A 19,353-nucleotide genomic window follows, 5' to 3' on the forward strand; every position below is an offset into this window, starting at 1 on the left:
ACCCTGACTGGAAGATCGAACCAGCGACACTTAGCTCGCAGGCCGACGCTCAATCCACTGAGCTAAACCAGCCAGGGCCGGAGTAAAAGTAAGCACTGAGAATAATTATTGTAGCTGTTAGCAAATATTTCCAGATGTAGATGGACAGATTTTATATAGACTTCTAGGGTGATCTTTTCTTATATTGAAGAGATATTTGTTTTGCTAAAAAAAGGCTTTGCTGAGGCACATTTAGGAAAGTAAATAGATTAGGAATTTTCAGAAAGAAGCAAAACACATTCTTTGCTTAAACGGGGTTCCTTAGAGAGTCCTTTTCAGATAGTGTTCCTTTTTAAGAAGCCACTTTTGTCAATATTGCACAAGACAAAACATTATTCTGGCCTAAGAACAAACTTATATTTACATTATAATAACTAATTCTATATGAAGCACAAGAACTAATTTCATATAAAGCACTATTATGTACATCTCTTTTCTTATTTAATTTGCCTTGATAGGCCTGTAGAATTAATTTAAAAGAGAATTTTCAAGAAATGTTTTAACATAGTTATAGTATATTCACTTTTTCTAAAGAAAAAGAATGGAGAGATTTCTTCAAGTTCTGGTTAATGAATACATTTGGAAACTAAAAGATATTTGTACTGAAAAAATTCTAAGAACTACATTTTAGAAACAAAGTGTAATCAAGTCAAGTGCACAATCTGTCAAGTGTACAGTTTTATCAGGCTTGTAGTTTTAAAGGTATAAGGACTAATGTATTCACCCCCAAGATACCGTGCAGGTAGGAAAACAAAACAAATGGCTTGCCCAAGTGTTACAACACAAGGAAGAAGTTTAGGCAGCTTAGCAAAATTCAACAAAGTAACATCAGCAAAAGTTGTCTGGAAAACATGGATTAAATATATAGCTTAATATATGGCTGGTGGAAAACACCAATTAGAAAACATTTATAGGAACTCTGTAAAGTGATGACAATAAAAAATTACTTCAAGCAGACTTGGGTTGCATCAAAATCAAACACCATCTATATGTGAGATTTCAAAGTTAAAATAAAGGCCTTTCAATCATATCAAATAAGGAAAGTACTGTACTAATCTGGGACAATATGCAAGAAAAGATTATTGAGAGCATTTGTTGTATGGAATAATTCAAGAAATAATTATTAAATTACCCTTGATAAATATAAATTAATTTAACCATTAATTCCACAGGATCTCCAAAATCATGCCTATGAATGACTTTTTGAGTTCTTTTTTTACTTTTTGTTTTTTGAAAAAATTATAAATCACAACAATTTATAAAAATGTAAATGAAGATCTCCTGTACTCTTCACTCTGTTTCCCCTACCATGACAAGATTTATTTTTAAACTAAAAAAAAATACAACCTTTTAATTTGTGTTAACTAGAAGAGTAGGGTCAAAATAAGAATATAGGGTTGGGGATGTATAATTGAATGAAGAAAACTTTTTAAAATTTATTTATTGTTTTTCTATTATGGTTATCCCACTTTTTCCCCCATTGCTCCCCCCACCACCCAGCCCACCCTTTCTCCCACAGTCAATCCCCACCCCATTATCCATGTCCATGAGTCATTTATACTAGTTCTTTGACTAGACCCTTCCATTACATACCCCTCTTCTTTCCTTTCCCCTCTCTCTACCCCTGGTAACTGTTAATATGCTTCTTTTTTACATGCCTCTGGTTCAATTTGCTTGTTTGTTTGTGTTGTTCATTAGTTTCCTTTATCGGGTGGTAACATATGGTACTTGTTTTTCATTGCCTGGCTTATTTCGCTAAGCATAATTCTCTCTAGTTTCATCCATGTTGTCACAAATGGGAGGAGTTCTTTCTTTCTGCTGTGTAGTACTCCATTGTGTAAATGTACCGCAGTTTTTTGATCCACTCATCTACAGATGGGCACTTAGGCTGTTTCCAGCACTTGGCTATTGTGAATAGCGCTGCTATGAACATAGGAGTGCATAGGTTCTTTTGAATTGGTGTTTCAGGATTCTTAGGGTGTAATCCTAAAAATGGAATTGTTGAATCAAAAGGCAGTTCCATTTTTGTTTTTATTTTTGAGGAAATTCCATAGTGGCTGCCCCAGTCTGCATTCCCACCAACAGTGCACTAGGGTTCCTTTTTCTCCACATCCTCGCCAGCACTTGTTGTTTACTGATTTATTGGTGATGGCCATTCTGACTGCTGTGAGATCGTATCTCACTGTGATTTTAATTTGTATCCTCTGATGGCTAGTGATGTTGAGTATTCTTTCATATGCATGTGGGCCCTCTGTATGTCCTCCTTGGAGAAGTGTCTATTCAGGTCCTTTGCTCATTTTTAATTGGATTGTCTGTCTTCCTGATGTTGAGTTGTGTAAGTTCTTTACATATTTTGGAAATCAAACCCTTGTTACCCAAAGAATCCTGAAACACCAATTCAGAAGAACCTATGCACCCCTATGTTCATAGCAGTGTTATTCACAATAGCCAAATGCTATAAACAGCCTAAGTACCCATCTGTGGATGAGTGGATCAAAAAACTGTTGTACATTTACACAATGGAATACTATGCAGCACAAAGAAAGAAGACTCTTACCATTTGAATGAAGCAATCTTAAAGACAAAAGAACTAAATCAAACAAATTCAAAGATGAAATAATGATAATAAAAACATCTTGATGATAAACCAGAACAAAAATATCAATTCGAAAAGAATTAATAGTTGTTTAGAAAACAAATCTTTTTCTTTTCTCTATTATTGCCCAAGTCAAAATCTACCAACTTATCTAAGAAAAAAAGGAGTTGAGATGTAAATAAACTCCTAAGAAGGCTTGTCTCTTTATTAACTACACCAATGTCCCCCAATTTGCCAAGTTGTCACAGGATGTCTGCAGGAATTTTAAAAACTATATAGACTGCAATAAAGTGAAGGCCTTAGGAAATTATATGTATTTATTCTAATCTAATACCATTTTTTCCAAACTCCAATTATCCTTCATGTTCCTATAGAAGCAATGATTTATAGAGTGGTTTCTGTATTCATGTGCTAGAGTTCATCAGTAGCTTTGCACATACATAACTCTGGGACTGAAGGAACACATCCTTCTTACTAGGAATATTGCTCCCTCCTCTGGCTGAGTTGTAGTATAATTTCATGATTCTCTTCACAAGATATTTTAGAACATTTTTATGACATAGACTTTCTCAGTGTCCTGTCTTTTTTACAGGACTAAATTATGCATAAATATATTTTTTAATTTGGTGTGTATTTTAAAATATGTTTGTAATATTACTGAAATCTTTGAAAGTGCTGCATACCTAGAAATGTGATGATTTCTTGTGCTAATTAAATATGGTTAAGGTAAGGTTTCTTATTTCTCTTTGTTCAATATATCCTATTTTCTTTAAAGGAGAGTATCTATTTGCAAAGGACATCACCTCATGGCTTTACTCATTTTTCAGCAAAAAGCTTTAGCAACAGTAGATGCTGCTTAAGATATGGATCCCAAGCAATGGTATTTCACAGAGGTAATAGTAGCAGTTGTAGGAGAATAAGTCATGTTATGAACAAAATGTTATATATCATGGGAAAATGCCAATATATTTTGGATCGCAATAAGAAAAAATGGAAAAGAAGTTTTAAAACTAGCCTGAAAAATAATTTCTGTTCAGACTTTTCTATGAACAGAACTAACCATATTATAGGGATTAAATTTACACCAACATAATACAGTTTTTGTTAATGGAATGCAGTTGTATTTTAGGTTACAAGGCCCTGGATAATATTATTAAATGATTGCATGAGTTTGAAAAAGGACATTAAGAATAAATGCCATGTATTTCAATTCACTCTGACACACCACCAGGTTGTGCATTCTTTAATTCTGATAAAAAAAAACAACAAATAATTTTCATGCATAAAATATAGAAGAAGAAGATTCAAAACTGAAAGTCTATGTGTGCCAGGCCAGTAGTAGTAGCAAAGGAAAACATACATTTACATGCATTTCCTTACTTTTTCCCTTGGGTTGTTCTGTTGAAAGAAATATAAACAGAAAACCATTGCTCTTAAAACATTTAATGATAAAGTTGTACCCCCCAACATACTGCTTGACTATAATTTTTTCAACTACACCTCTCTCCACTCCCCTTAAATTTCACAGTGAGTCTGCTTTGAGGTACTGCTGGTTATTGTAGGGGTTTCCTTAATTTGATTGTAAAATACTGTTTGAAAATGAATTGCCTTAGGATTATACTGTCTAACCACTTTAAATAATTTATACCTTGCAATCTTCACAAATACATGTAAATACAAAAGCACATGTGAATAAATACTGAAGAAATAGGTATACTTGTTATGTGAATTATGATTCTATTCAACAGTTAAAGAAACAATTTAGTTTCCTAACTGATGCTACTGTACCCAAGATTAATCAAATGTATGCTTTCTAGTAAAATAAATGCATGATACTAAGCATTGTTCAATTTTTTTTGTCAAGAAAATATTTCTTTAAAAATAATTATTGTGTAAGGTAAAAATATACATTATTTAGTTTTTGGGCAGTAGCCCAATATTTCTCAGCAGTATTGTCAGAAAATACTTGATTGTTTTTCTCATTTGTTTCTGTTTCTCTCTTTCAATCTCAATATTTTTTCTCTGTCTTATATCCCATATATATAGCTTTTTCTTCTATGTTAATCCTTTAAGAAGCAATTTATAAGACAGAATCAGTAAATATTTCCAATACCTTCAGCAGCTGCTTTTGTTTTCTTGGAATCTGAAAACATAAAGAAGAATTATTGATAAAGCAGATAAGATAAATCAACAACTGATTAGGTCACCAAAAAATTTCCATTCACTCTGAAAACATTTTCAACAAAATGGATTGATTATATGATATATCTTAAAAAATTTTAGCTTTAATGAGAAAATTTTAAGAGGATGATTATTGAAATGAAGCAGGAAATGAAAAATTTTTTAAAGTATAAAATATAGAAAAATATAAAAGGCTATTCATATACAATTTTCAGAGATTGCATTGTACCCACTGAAGATAATAATATTTTCACAGAAAGTCAAACTAAACAAATACGGTCTCTGTTTTCATAAAGATGGGTTGGAGTCCATGCATATATAGTTTATAATTTCTTCATTTTTTCAATCCAAGCAGTCCAGGTGAAAATGGTGCAGTCTCTTTGAGTCTCTTTTATATTTTCAGTGTAAACATTCAATTGTTCCTATTGCAATGGAAAAGAAACTGGTGGGTGTTGGCTCATGGTTACTAATGAATGCATCATTATACTTAGTAACTGCTGTTTAGTAAGATTTATTCAGTGGTTAGCAGATAATCAGTTTTATTTTTAGTCTTTTGGGTATTCAGCTTAGATCTGAGAAACTTGTTATTTCCAGTATATAGGCTGTGAAACTATCTGTTCCTATCACTTCAAATAAAGAGGTTTTGGACCTTATTTATTTTAGGATGAAGGCATCTTAACTTAGATTTTTGCTTAGAATATTTTATTTCTTATATTCTGTGTTCTTTGTTTTACATCTTCTGCAATTGAGTTTTGAAATTCTCTGAAGATTAGTGAAATTAGGATCATAACAATGAACTCCAAATTGCTACTTGCAAAAGGTAGATAAACTCTTTTCTGGCTGACATGTATATGGTTAGACCTAGAACGGCAGACATCCACTAACTGTTTGCAAGTTAATGGGTTTCTGTGCCTTACAAGTGATGGGTTGGTACCATGATTTTATTTTCACACTGAAGTAAGTAATGGACCCAAAATGTTTGAAGATGAAAATGAGTAGTAGTTTGTTCACAAAAGACAGTTAGATGATAAACTGAGTTGTTATTTGAAAAAATTATAACAAATTACAATAACAGTGTAATGAAAATAGCAACCTACTTCCATAGAATGATAAGCTGGAAACACTTTTTTAGGAAAACAACTTGGGACAGAATTTAGAAAATCATAAAAATGTGCATGCTTTAGACATAGTAATTCCGCTTCTAAATTTCCAATGAAAAAAATGCAATTACTATAAAAAATATAAGAATATGCTTTTTTCATGAAATGGTTTTTCACCTCTAAATTGGCAGAATATTAAACAGTATTCTCTAAACAGTAGGGGGACTATAAAGAACACACTGTCATTTAAACAATGTTTCTGTATTTCTAATTTTTCTGTAATAAGGATATGTTTTACATATAAAGGAAAAAACAAAACAAGTCTTATTTTCCGAGAAGATAAATCCTGAGAACAAAACATTTATTTATTTAGTAATCATTTTTTAAACATTGTTGTGTCCAGAATGGCTTAGTAAAAAAAAAAAAAAATCAGACAAGACTTTATAAGTATACATGACCACCCCTGCAAAGAAACGATCTTTTTCTTGCCATTCAGTTTCTCAACAGGAATTAAAATGAATTAGGCTAAATTTGATATCTAAAACATATGTGCTTTGCTAGCACTTTCTTATTCATTTCCTTCATGAGTAATTCAAGTATATAGAAAAATATATTAAAAATTTATATAAGAATATGATAAATATCATCTTAGTCATATACCTAACAATATATTAATAATATACAGTGCTTACTTCTGTTTGAAGACATGGGTTCTTTTTTTTTAGTTTTTATTCATTCATTTTTTTAAATTTATAGTGGTGACATTGGGTAATAAACTTATATATAAGTTTCAAGTATACAATACTATAATACATCATTGGTATATTTTATTGTGTGTATGTTATCCAAAGTGAAGTCTCTTTTTTTCAACAATTATTCTTTTTTTACCCTCTTTTTTGGAGGGGTTTATTTAAATGAATTTATTTTGTGTTTTTTTTTAATTTATTTTTATTGTTATTCTATTATAGTTGTCCTGAATTTTCCCCCTTTGCCCTCCTCCACCCAGCTCACCCACCCCCACTTTGCACCCACAGTCAATCCCCACACCATTGCCCATGTTCATGGGTCATTTATACATATTCTTTGATAGTTCCTTTCCCCTTCTTTCCATTCTTATTTCCCCTCTCCCTTTCCCTCTGGCCACTGTCAGTATGTTTTATATTTCCATATCTCTGGTTCTATTTGCTCATTAGTTTTTTTGTTCATTAGATTCCTTTTGAAAGTGAGGTCATATGGTATTTGTCTTTCACTTACTGCCTTATTTCACTTAGTGCATAATATTCTGCAGTTTCATCCATGCTGTCACAAAAAGTAGGAGTTCCTTTTTTCTTTCTGCTGCATAGTATTCCATTTTGTAAATGTACCACAGTGTTTTGATCCACTTATCCAATGATGGGCACTTAGGCTGTTTCCAGCACTTGGCTATTGTAAATAGTGCTGCTATGAACATAGGGGTGCATAAGTTCTTTTGAATTGGTGTTTCATGATTCTTAAAATATATTCCCAGCAGTGGAATTGCTGGGTCAAAGTCAGTTCCATTTTTAGTTTTGTGAGGAAATTCCATACTGCTTTCCACAGTGGCTACACCAGTCTGCATTCCCACCAGCAGTGCACCAGGGTTCCCTTTTCTCCACATCCTCGCCAGCACAAATTGTTTGTTGCTTCATTAATGATGGCCAATATAACATATGTGAGGTGATATCTCATTGTGGTTTTAATTTGCATCTCTCTGATGATTAATGATGTTCAGCATTTTTTCACATGTCTATGGGCCATCTGTATGTCCTCCTCAGAGAAGTGTCTATTTAGGCCCTTAGCCCATTTTTTAATGGATTGTCTTCCTGGTGTTGAGTTGTATGAGTTCTTTATGTATTTTGGAGATTAAATCCCTGTCTGATGTATCATTGGTAAGTATGTTCTCCCATAGAGCTGGTTCCCTTTTCATTTTGAAGGCCTTTTTTAGCCATGCAAAAGCTTTTTAATTTGGTGTAGACCCATTTGTTTATTTTTTTCTTTATTTACTTTGCCCTAGGAGATATATTGGCAAAAATATTTCTACATGGGATATCTGAAACTTCACTGCCTATGTTTTCTGCTAGAACTTTTATGGTATCATGACTTATATATAAGTCCTTTATCCATTTTGAGTTTATTCTGGTGTATGGTATAAGTTGGTCGTCTAGTTTCTTTCTTTTCTTTTTTTTTTTTTTTTTTTTGCATGTAGTATTCCAGTACCAACACCATTTATTGAAAAGACTACTTTACTCCATTGTATGCTCCTGCCCCCTTTGTCAAATATTAATTTACCATAGAGACCTGGGTTTATTTCTGGGCTCTCTATTCTGTTCCATTGATCTATACATGTTTTTATGCCAGTAATAAGCTATTTTGATTGCAGTGGCCTTGTAGTATAATTTTATATCAGATATTATGATCTCTCCAACTATATATTTTTTCCTCCAGATTGCTGAGGCTATTTGAGGTCTTTTTTGGTTCCATATGAATTTTGGAGTATTTGTTCTAGATCAGTGAAAAAGGCCATTGATATATTAATAAGGAATATGCTGAAACTATAGATTGCTTTGGGTAGTATGGACATTTTAATTATTGAAATCTATGAACATGGTACATGCTTTTATTTACTTGTATCTTCCTCAATTTCTTCCTTCGGTCTTCTGTAGTTTTCCAAGTACAAGTCTTTTACCTCCTTGATTAAATTTATTCCTAGGTACTTTATTTTTCTTGTTGCTATAGTAAATGGGATTTTGTTCTTGTTTCTCCTTCTGATAATTCATTGTTGGTGTACAAAAATGCCATAAATTTCTGGAAACATAGGCAAAATGGATAAATTTCTAGAAACATATAATCTTTAATAACTGAATCAAGAAGAAGCAGAAAGCCTGAAGAGACCAGTACCAACTAGCAAATTTGAAGCAGTAATGAAAAAAACTACTGGCACAAAAAAGCTTTGGACTGTATGGTCTCACAGATCAATTTTACAAGAAATTCAAAAAAGAACTAACTTCCATCCTTCTCAAATTACTCCAAAAAATCAAGTAGAAGGAAGACTCCAAACTCTTTTTATGAGGTCAGTACTATCCTAATTAATGAAGAAATAAAATTACAATCCAATATTTCTGATGAACATAGATACTAAAATGTTCAACAAAATATCGGCAATCTGGATCCATAAATACATTAAAAAGATCCTGCACCATGATCAGGTGGGATTCATCCCAGGGATGCAAGGATGTTATAATGTTTGCAAATCAATAAACATAATACACCACATAAAATGAAGAAAGGACAAAAACCACACAATCATATCAATAAAAAGCAGTTTATAAAATTCAGCACCAATTTATGATAAAAACACTCAGCAAAGTGGGAATAGAGGGAGCATACCTCAACATAATAAAGGCCATATATGAGAAACCTACTGTAACATCATACTCAATGGGAAAAAACTAAAAGATTTTCCCATAAGATCAGGAACAAGACCAAGGTCTGCTTTCACCACTCAACATAGTACTGAAAGTTCTTGCCACAGTGATCAGACAAGAAAAAGAAATAAAAGATATTCAAATTGGGAAAAAGGAAGTAAAACTGTCATTATTCTTTACAGATGACATGATAGTGTACATAGAAAACCCTATAGTCTCTACCAAAAAACTACTCAACATAATAAGTCAATTTAGCAAGTAGTAGAATGCAAAGTCAATAATCAGAAATTGCGGACATGGATTCTACAGAACAGCCCTGAAAGTATGAAGTTGATAGTTCAATGGGAATTATGACTTTTTAATACATTGGTGCCAGTAGAGTGGAGCAGGATTTTTGCCTGCCCGAGAGGTCATGTAATCCTTAATGAGTAAATTTTTGAGCCCAGAATGCAGCCAATATGAAAAACACAGGCAGATTATGGTAAACATGGAGTTATTCAAGAATACAATTGAAATAAAGCTTGGGAAGAATGTTGAAAGGGAAAGAAGATAAATGTGGCAAGTTAGAGCAAGATTATTTCCAAGTTAGAGCAAGATTATTTCCACCACCCACCCACCCCCATTTCTAACTAGATACTGGCATGTGATAGGTGTGGAAAAGCTAAATACAATATACATATTTGTAAAACATCTGTTATTTTAAATCTATTTTCCTTTTCCATGATGTTGAAATATAAAAAATTACAAGCTGCCCTGGATGCTGTGGCTCAGTGGATTGAGCATCAGCCTGCGAGCCAAGTGTCGCTGGTTCGATTCCCAGTCAGGGCGCATGACTAGGTTGCATGTCAGGTCCCCATTTGGGGGCGTGAGTGAGAGGCAACCACACAGTGATGTTTCTCTCCCTCTCTTTCTCCTTTCCCCTCTCTCAAAAAATAAAATAAACAAACAAACAAACAGACAAATAAGTAAATTTAAAAAAAAAATTACAAGCCATGATCTAACCAACTAGGTCTTTAAAAAGTTTAATACTGTTGCTGTAAGAAGTGGCAGCCATAGTAAAATTTACTTAATACACTAACCAAAATCGTGTCTGTTGGGAGCTATCAGAGCAGCAGACTTATACAAGTTAAATACTCAAGCAACCAAAGAATCTAATGCTTGTAATATAAAGATCACATTCTAACTCTGAAGAGCTATTAAGCACCAGACATTAATACTAATGCCGGTAAACTTCATTATGCCCTCTCAGCACTCTGCCGAAACAGCTTAAACACATCATAAAGGCTTACTTTGTGACTACACTTCCCTTAAGACCATCTGCCCCATAATCTGAGTAAGTCTTTTATTAAGAACATTGAGGCCTGCAGCAGCTGTTACTTAAAAGCAGTGATGTGCTTGCAATCTGTTTAATTCACCACTCATCTTTAGTAATGTACCAGGTGTGGTCCATTTTGCTCATAAGTGATGCCAGAGCAAAATGAACTACCAATTGACATTGAAGGGAAAAATAATTCTCTCATAGCCTAAAAATGTTGGTAATGAAGTACGCTATCTACTTTGTGAAACTTACCCAATTTACATATTACTCAATTATAAAACCAGATACTCTGCTTTGTTTTTTATTATGATTCCTCTTCAAATCTCCACTCTGAAGCCCTAAAACTTGGGACTAATTCTCACATGTCTTTAACTCTACTTGCTCTTGTTCTATTTACAGAAAACAATAAATCTAATCTGGCTAGCTCTCAATGGATCTGTATCTTTCAGAAGACAATCTGTGTGGCAACTCATCAAGAAGCTGAGGTTAACTGGATGAGATCTACAGAAATGTGTTCATGCAACCCAAATAGCAGCTAGTGTTCAAATACATCTAAGATTAAATTGCCAGCAATTGGTTATAATTCCGCAGCCCTAAAGAGCTCACTGGATTATAACTCCCAGTTATAAATAAAGAATCTTCCTTGCTGGGATGTGAAAAAAATCAAGTGCCTACTCATAATTCTTGTGGCTATTATATTTATCTTAAAAGTCCTACATTACTGATTCATTCACAAAATAAGTATTTGTTGAGTGGTGTGTGAAATGAGGAAATGTGTTAATCCCTGTAGGGGATGAAAGTGAATTAAACATGGTGCCTTCAGTCAAAAGCTTTAAAGTCAACTAGAGTTAAAGAAAATGAATAAAAAGTAATATGATATACAAGGTGGCAAGACCTGAATGATGGTAGGAAGTTAGAGATAACATCTGATGGGAGGTTATAAAAGAAAGAAAGTATATTTAAGTGGGAGGATCGGAGATATGTCTTAGAGGAAGGAGAAATTTTCCTGAGCCCTGAAGAACTTGACTGTTTATAGAAGAAAAGGAAAGGGTAAGCTCTGCTGTGATAACAGCAGAAACAAAGTCAAGATAGCACATTATGTATGTACAATTGAGAATGGCTTAGAATAGATGAAGTATATGATACATAAAGGGGGAAATTTGGGGGAAGTCTAGCGTAAAGGCTCCAGGATAGTGATGTGGTGGTTTTGTACATATCCATAAGGGCCAAGCAGGCAAAGGTTTGAATCACAGCTAATTTGAGTCTTGACAAGATGCTCTGTGATCCTTCTGGAACATAAGAGGATGGTACGAGCCCGTGAGGAGCTGCTGTGAGGTCATCTTCCACATTCCAACCTATCTGTCCTGGAGGAGGTCATGAGACAGTTTCTTCTCATCACTTTCGTGGTTCTCCTTCTTGGAACACTTTGTAATAGACCTGCAGATCATGAAACTATTCAGCTGTTGTCTAGAATAGGCATCTCGGCAATGGAGCGCTCCTAACTTGTGTTGTGTTGTTTTCCTTTAGGTATGTGGTGTGTATGTAGGACAAGGACCATGAAGAGCTGGCATTTTTGACTACCCTTCCTTTGGCCAACTGTGATTTTCTCAATCTCAAAAGTGCCCATTGCATCTTTACAGATGGCACTATTTAGGCCTTGGTTTTGACTTTGCCCAGGTGTGTGCATGACAAGAGGTCAAGAAAGAGACTGCAGGGACTTGAATTGCAGATTAAATCTTTTAGACTATTTTGTGGTCAGCGTGGAGCCACCAAATATTTTAAACAGAAAATGACATGAAAAGTTTCCTGCAGCCAGTTCAATATTTTGGAAGAAAATATTTAGAGAAAATATTATAGGCAGGATAATTATTATGTCAGAGTTTCTCATTTTCATCTCAGGACTCTGTTAAATTCTTAGCAACTTTAAAGGACCTCAAACAGCATTTATTTATATGGATTCTACCAATTTATGTTTATGTTTTTAAAACTTAAAGCTGAGAAAATTTGAAATATAGATACTTATTTAAATAATAATAAACATGTTACATGTTAACATAAATAATATATTCTTAGGACAAATATACTTTAAAATACAAAAATTGATGAGATCATTTTCTTTGTTTCACACTTTTGTGAATCTTGTGGCTTATTGAGAAGACAGTTGGATTTACATATCTGCTTATATATTCAATCTGTTGCAATATCACATATTAAATAGTCTCTGTAAAATTCCAGTGCACACTCATGGGAGCATAAGAGTGAAAAAGGCAAATGATGACTTCATAATTTGATAAAAATAACTTTAACGTAGCAGAACCACTGAAAGGATCTCGGTGACTTCCAGACGTCCTTGACCCTGCACTTGGGAACCTCTCATTTCAGAGATATTTTCTTGGTTTAAATGAGAAGTTGTAATACCTATGTGAGGTCACAAATAGCAATGTGAGATCACAGCAAGAGTACTGGAGGCTGTGAAGGAAGGTATGTATTTCTAATTAATTTAAGGATTAAACAAAAAAAAAAAGTTCAGGCAATTTAAAAATTATGGAGGGACTAATTGTCAGGGCAAAGTAAAACAGAGGTTACAGCTTATACCAGAATTTGAGTCTTGGTGCCTATAAGCAGAGTGGGGTCTTTACATAAGAAAAAATAGAGTATAAGTACATTTTATAGGGAAAAATACAATGTTAGGACTTTGATGTAGAGACCCTAATAGAAAGTAAGAGAGAATGTTTGCTGATTAATCATGAGGAAAGTGTCTGAATGGGGAGGAAAAGTGGTATACAGGAAAACTTCAGTAGAAAAAGGCAGGACCTCATTCAATATTCAGTAATGTCATTCTGCTTGGGTTAAGGTATGGTTTGATCTGAAGCCAGTACTCCCAAGAATAGTAAAATTGATGGGAAAAGCACATGGACCCAAGGGTCTCCTTTGTTAAGGTTTCTGAAAAAGACTTGATGAGACAAGTTTAAGATAATATAATAACATGAAAATCAAATCTTCAGAGTTCACTAATGCAAGAAACCTGTTGTGGCCTGATGCACAGATCATCTTTGATAACAAGAAAATTGTTACGCACTTTTGTTTCTGTATTTTGAAATTCACCAGCAAAAAAACTTCTCAAGAGCATTCTAATTAAATTCCTAAAATCCTCCTCATTTTCTCTTTCTCCAGGAAAGTTGTCAGTAATTAGTATCTTTGAACTATACCCCAAAAGTTTGAATGTTAATAGAAATAAACTTTGTGTAAAATAAATGTTGAAAATCCAAATGGTATTTGGTGATTTGTTATAAATTTGGTTCATGTGAAGAAATATATGCTCCCTGTCCTTGCAGAAAATGTGCTCATATCTGTGATTGTTATTGAGATGACAGAAAGTAAGGAACTGAGAAGCTTATGTCTATATATTTCTCTGCCTTTCATAGGAGTAAAGAGAGAAAGATAAATAGGAACTCATGAAACATAAACCAAATGACTGCCTAGAGTAGCTGAACATTAAGCCAATTTTTCTATTATATTTTGGGAACAATAAAAATTATTGTAGATAGCTTAGTTATTTTTCTTAAATATAATCACTTTAGCAATTATAAAACTTTTCCAAATAAGGGATAAGAAATCTTTTAAAACTAATATTTTAATAATCATAGTAATGTTAATGATAATGTTAATAAATAGTCAAGGGCATATAATTTATATGTTTTGTAGCTGGTGGGTCATAGATCACATGAATCTCCAAAAGCAAATATTCCCAACCTCTGCCAAATATTGCATGTTGAACATGGATAGTTTCTTAAAAAAAAAAAAGGAATGAGGCATATAATCTAGGAAAATCATAAAAAATTTTGAGCATAGCAATGAACAAAAATATTTATATATGATTAAAGCTATGCAATTGTACTTAGACTATGGTTTTATAAACCCAAATGTCTTTGAATGCAAATAAATAAAAAATAACTTTATATTAATTCTTTACCTAAATTAAATGGTAAATTGTTTCTTATTCCTAAGAAGTGGTGGAGGAAAGATGAACACTTTCAAGGACTTATTATTTGTCCAAAACTGTGGCAGAAACTCACTACTTCGCATTTTTTGTAGTGTCTCTGTATATTCATCACAACATTCCTCATATAAATTATGCAATTCCAAAAATATACTAAAATATTTGCTATTTTTTACGGGGGAATTAATACTGATTTCAGTCTCTTAATAATAAACTCATTGATGTGTCTTAGTTAACTTCATGATGATACTATGGTTTTGTTCTCTCTAAACAAATAATAATCAGCTAAAATATTTTTCCCTCTTGTGCCTGTTGACTGTTTGACAGAAGCAGAATGAGACTCCCAAGGTATTACAATTATATATAATCCTAATGACACTAGACATACAATGCAACATTTGCTTTCTTATTTTCCTCAGGTTATATAAAAACTAATCAGAATATTATTGTCATTTTCAAAGTTAGAAGTGATTGCTTATATCTACAAGTTATTTTTACTGAGAGAATAAGCCTAGATTAATAAACAGTGATGATAACTAGAGAGCTGGTCTAAGTGCTACCAGGGTGCATTAGAAACATCTTTCTAAACAGAATCACAGTGGCTGAGATGTCCCTAACATTCTCATCAGCTTGACTAAACTTCAACAAGTTTCTTCTTGACGACAGGCTCCTGACCTCAGTTTTGTTAGAACTTATACTTTAGAGAGCTTGTATTACAAATTCTTTGTTGTTCCTTTGAAATATAAGTCTTCTACAACCAGAAATAGCTTTCTTAAGATGTATGAGATAACCCCTTGAAATGTAATCATCAAGGAGACAGTGACCCTCTTTCTCAGTCTCTGTGGGAGGATAAGAAACTTAACGTCAGTAAGCAACAATTAGCAGATACAGGTGGCCCAATCACATTGCCACCCACCTCCAACCCAGCTGACCTCCTCTGGTACCTTTATTCTTCTTGCTCATCCCAGAGCTTAATATCTCTCATTTTTGTTTCAGTAAAGAAAAATTCCATTTCTCCTATTGCAATAGATTTGACCTTCATTGCAATAGTCTTGAGTCAGGTCTTCCTCACAAATTTAATTCCATCCTTTTTTTTTTTTTTTTTTTTTGAAAGCTGGACTTTTTCAATATAAAGATATCTTTTGAAGGTGACTGATGTGAAACTTAACACAACAAAGTGATATCAGTTGCTTTCACTGTCAGAGTCGTAAGCAGTTGTTATAGGAGAATGGGTCTGTACTTCACATATTTTTGAAATTTGATAAAATTGTTAATGGATAGGGGGCCTGAAATTTTGAGAGGTTATGTTTTACCTTCTAACTTTAGAAAGACTAGGTTAAAATTACTTTTAAAAAATATCTCACTCTTTTACGTGAAGTATAAAAATCATATTTTTGCAAAATGTAGGCACATAATAGAACCAGTTACCTAAAGGAAATATATACAAGATGGCAGGCAAAGCCTCACTCTGAATGTTGTTAAACTGTTCACACAAAAGGCATAGTGACATTTTGCTTAAAACATACCTTCCTTCTTTTCATCCTTTTTAGCTGCTGCTGAAATAAGGACAAGAAAAAAACAGTGTTAAAACATACTAAATGGCGATTCCTCAGAATACTTCTGGGATTATAAGAATGTTTTACATGTATTCATAAATTCAGTGGATATCTATGCACTAATTAACCTATCTAAATCTGAAATGGAAGAATAACTTGAAAATATTATTTCAACAAAGTTTTTTTGAGATATAAACATAAAGCAAGAAATGAATAAAAATGTTCTTACATAGATAAGAAGCCAACTTAATAAGTATGTGTGTAGCCCAAACTCTTACCTGTACACTGTGCTTAATCAGCACTTTCACCTAATTTCCTTAAAAGGAGAATTCTAACAAGCTTTTGAAACTCTAAGTTACTGTCCAATGTAGTTGGAATATAAAAGTGAAGAGCCTATGGCCCAAACTCAAATCTGAAGGCAGTTTTCAGATTATCTTTGTAGCCTCTCCCGACCTCACAGCTCCTCTATTATGAGGCTAAAGTAACACTAAATTCCTGACTCAAGTCATAGTTCCATTGCCCCCATGACCTCAGAAGCCTCAGTTCTTTCTAAGAACATATATACCTTAACTGCAATGATTCCCTTGAACTAGTAGTCATTTGCTTGAGGAATTCACACTGAGCTGAATTTTCATGAATATAAAAGAGAAAAGTGATCATAGTATTAGCCCTGCCTTTTTACATCCTATAATATTTGTTACATTCTCTTTCAGAACTCATCTAAAGAAGAATCAGTTTTCTTGAACACCCTGATGATCAAAAGAAAACTAAAGTCTTACATCATAGCTCTTAATCATTCTAGCATATATTGCTTATAAACAACATTGTTGGGTCAAATGGCAGTTAGCCAGCCCACTTTGCCAATATTTGCCAGGATGATTTTGCAAGTAGTCAGGTCCAGGATGCAATCATGTTATATGCTAAGAAGTCTGCTACAAGAGCCTTCTGCCCAGAAACAAATGGTCCATCACCTAACTGTACCTACTTAATTGTTCAATATTGTAGCATAGGAGAGAAAATAAAGATTTTCTCCAATAACTATTTCACCTTTTTTTCCCCTAAGTGTGTTTTGTAAAGTTTCCATAGATGACAAAGGCAGAACATTTTAAGCCTTTCCTTATTCTTCCATCATATTATTACTCATGGTTTGAGAATAAAAGTCACATGAACTCATTGCATTCCATTCTCTCGAGCTTGGGATAGGGAAGTTAGAAGAACTTTCTCAAAAAATGTGATTACAGTTGATAGCTAAAAGTTAATTTTATAGGAAAGTTATTTTAAAGAACTGCTTTTGCCAAAATGGTGACTTGAAGACTCAATATTTTCCTGAAGTTCTCTTTAAAAACATCACTCTTGTACCCCAAAGTAGATTTCCTCAAATATCTCATAAAAAGTAGGGCCCTTACTTTGTAACCATATCTGAAACCTGCTTTTTCAGTCTTGGTCTATAGATGAAGTAATAGAAATTTAAAAACATTCTGACAGATTTTTCTAGCATGACACAAAATTAGAAGGTATAACTGAAAACATTGGAAATTTTGTATATTATTTGTATATTGCTATATGTTATCTGTCTATCCATTGACCAATCAATCTGTGGTTTATTTTTGAAGTTCTAAGTAAAAGCACCATGACTGAAACTAGAGTCAAGATGCTTCAGTGGTTCTTCTGCAGATTTGGCGTTTGTCTGAGTCATGCTTTCTCTGATTACTAGTCATGCTTTCTCCGATTACTAAATACTTGAAATGTGTATCTTCATGTAACAATGCAATGTTTTCTATAATAACCCAGCAGATGGTGCTATTCTGCAATGAACAGCTTTTGCTTTTGTCAATAAAGTGCTATGTCTTAAGGGAAAACAATTTTTTAAAGCATTTCATCGCTTACCTTGTGCTGCAACTTTTATAATTCCTTGTTTGGTTTCAGGGGCTTTCCCTGGCTCTTATAAAGAGAAAAGATACATAAATTAACATAAAGTACTGTCATAAAAATACAAACAAAAAAATTTTTAAAGGAAAATTTACAAAACCAAAATCAAATATAAAAAAGATTGCACTTATCACTCCGCATTGTTAAGAACTGAACATCATTATTAGGGAGATAGCTGAGAATTAGGCTTACCGAGACAAAAAATGACTAAACAAAAGAGAAGCATAAAATGACGTTTCCCCAACCTGTTTTGCTTCACTGTTTACTGGCTATGGAACACTTTGCATTTGTTCAGCACTTAAATTTGAAAACCTTAAAATTCTTTGTAAATCATCTCTGTATGATCAGATCTTTTGAAATGCATAGAACATTTAGACATAAAGTGGCTCTTTGGAGGTTCCTGAATGGCTAACATGAGAATAAAGCCCAGTATAACCCACCTCCAGCTTCAGTCTTTGACTTGCTACCATTCCCTGTATGGCCATGTGGCTGGGGCGTTAGGGGGTGAGGGGAAGCAACAAAATGTATTGTGAGAGAATGAGCTAGTTTTGTTCATTTTAAATCTTTCTTCCCTCATCTTTGCTTTTTGTTTGTTTCCCCTTTGTTCAGAATTTTCTCTTTTAAGAAACAGAATACACAAACAGTTAATAAACACTTAAATATGTTACTTAATTAGCATGAAATATAAAAGGGAAATAAACATTTTAAAAGGCAATAGTTTATTTCATTGCATTAAGCAGTGGTCCCTGACTGTCTTTATTAAGTTTTCAATAATTGAATTATCACTTAACAATATGGGAAGGAAGATTTGGTCGTTTGTCATAGATATTAACCTTGATTCATTTATTTATCACATATTTAATTAGGACTTGTTATATGTATGTACTAACTAGGTATAAACATAGTAGTCGACATACATATATTCAATCTTATTTAATTAACAAGAAATGTTGATTTCAGTTAGTTTAATACAAGATGGAGTCAAAATAGGTTTACAATTATTCATATGGAAAAGAATACATTAATCAATAAATAATAATACAATAATAAACTGTTTTGCATCTCCTATTTTTGCCAAATCTTGTATGACAATTATAATTAAAGTTATAAAATAGATTTCATAGATTTCATAATAACTTGGCAAAGTATTATTAAGCAAAGATCCTATTTTTTTTCTGTAAAACAAAAGAA

General features: G+C 33.1%; 1 long non-coding RNA gene across 2 annotated transcripts in view; it reads right to left on the reverse strand.

The window, feature by feature from the left end:
- Positions 1 to 18,174, reverse strand: part of LOC150007707 (uncharacterized) — a 62,060-nt gene extending 43,886 nt beyond the window's left edge. Inside the window, exons 1-4 of one of the 2 annotated variants that reach the window (XR_016511648.1) lie at positions 18,121 to 18,174; positions 16,204 to 16,230; positions 4,749 to 4,778; positions 4,016 to 4,033 (exon numbers count right to left, since the gene is read on the reverse strand). This is a non-coding gene — a long non-coding RNA (uncharacterized LOC150007707). Of the gene's footprint in view, positions 1 to 4,015; positions 4,034 to 4,748; positions 4,779 to 16,203; positions 16,234 to 18,120 lie in introns of both variants that reach the window. The other variant, XR_016511647.1, reaches the window with a different exon arrangement.
- Positions 18,175 to 19,353: the final 1,179 nt, after the last annotated feature.

This window comes from Furipterus horrens, unplaced genomic scaffold (genome assembly GCF_987537825.1).
Source record: "Furipterus horrens unplaced genomic scaffold, mFurHor1.1.pri manual_scaffold_6, whole genome shotgun sequence".
Lineage (NCBI taxonomy): Eukaryota > Metazoa > Chordata > Mammalia > Chiroptera > Furipteridae > Furipterus > Furipterus horrens.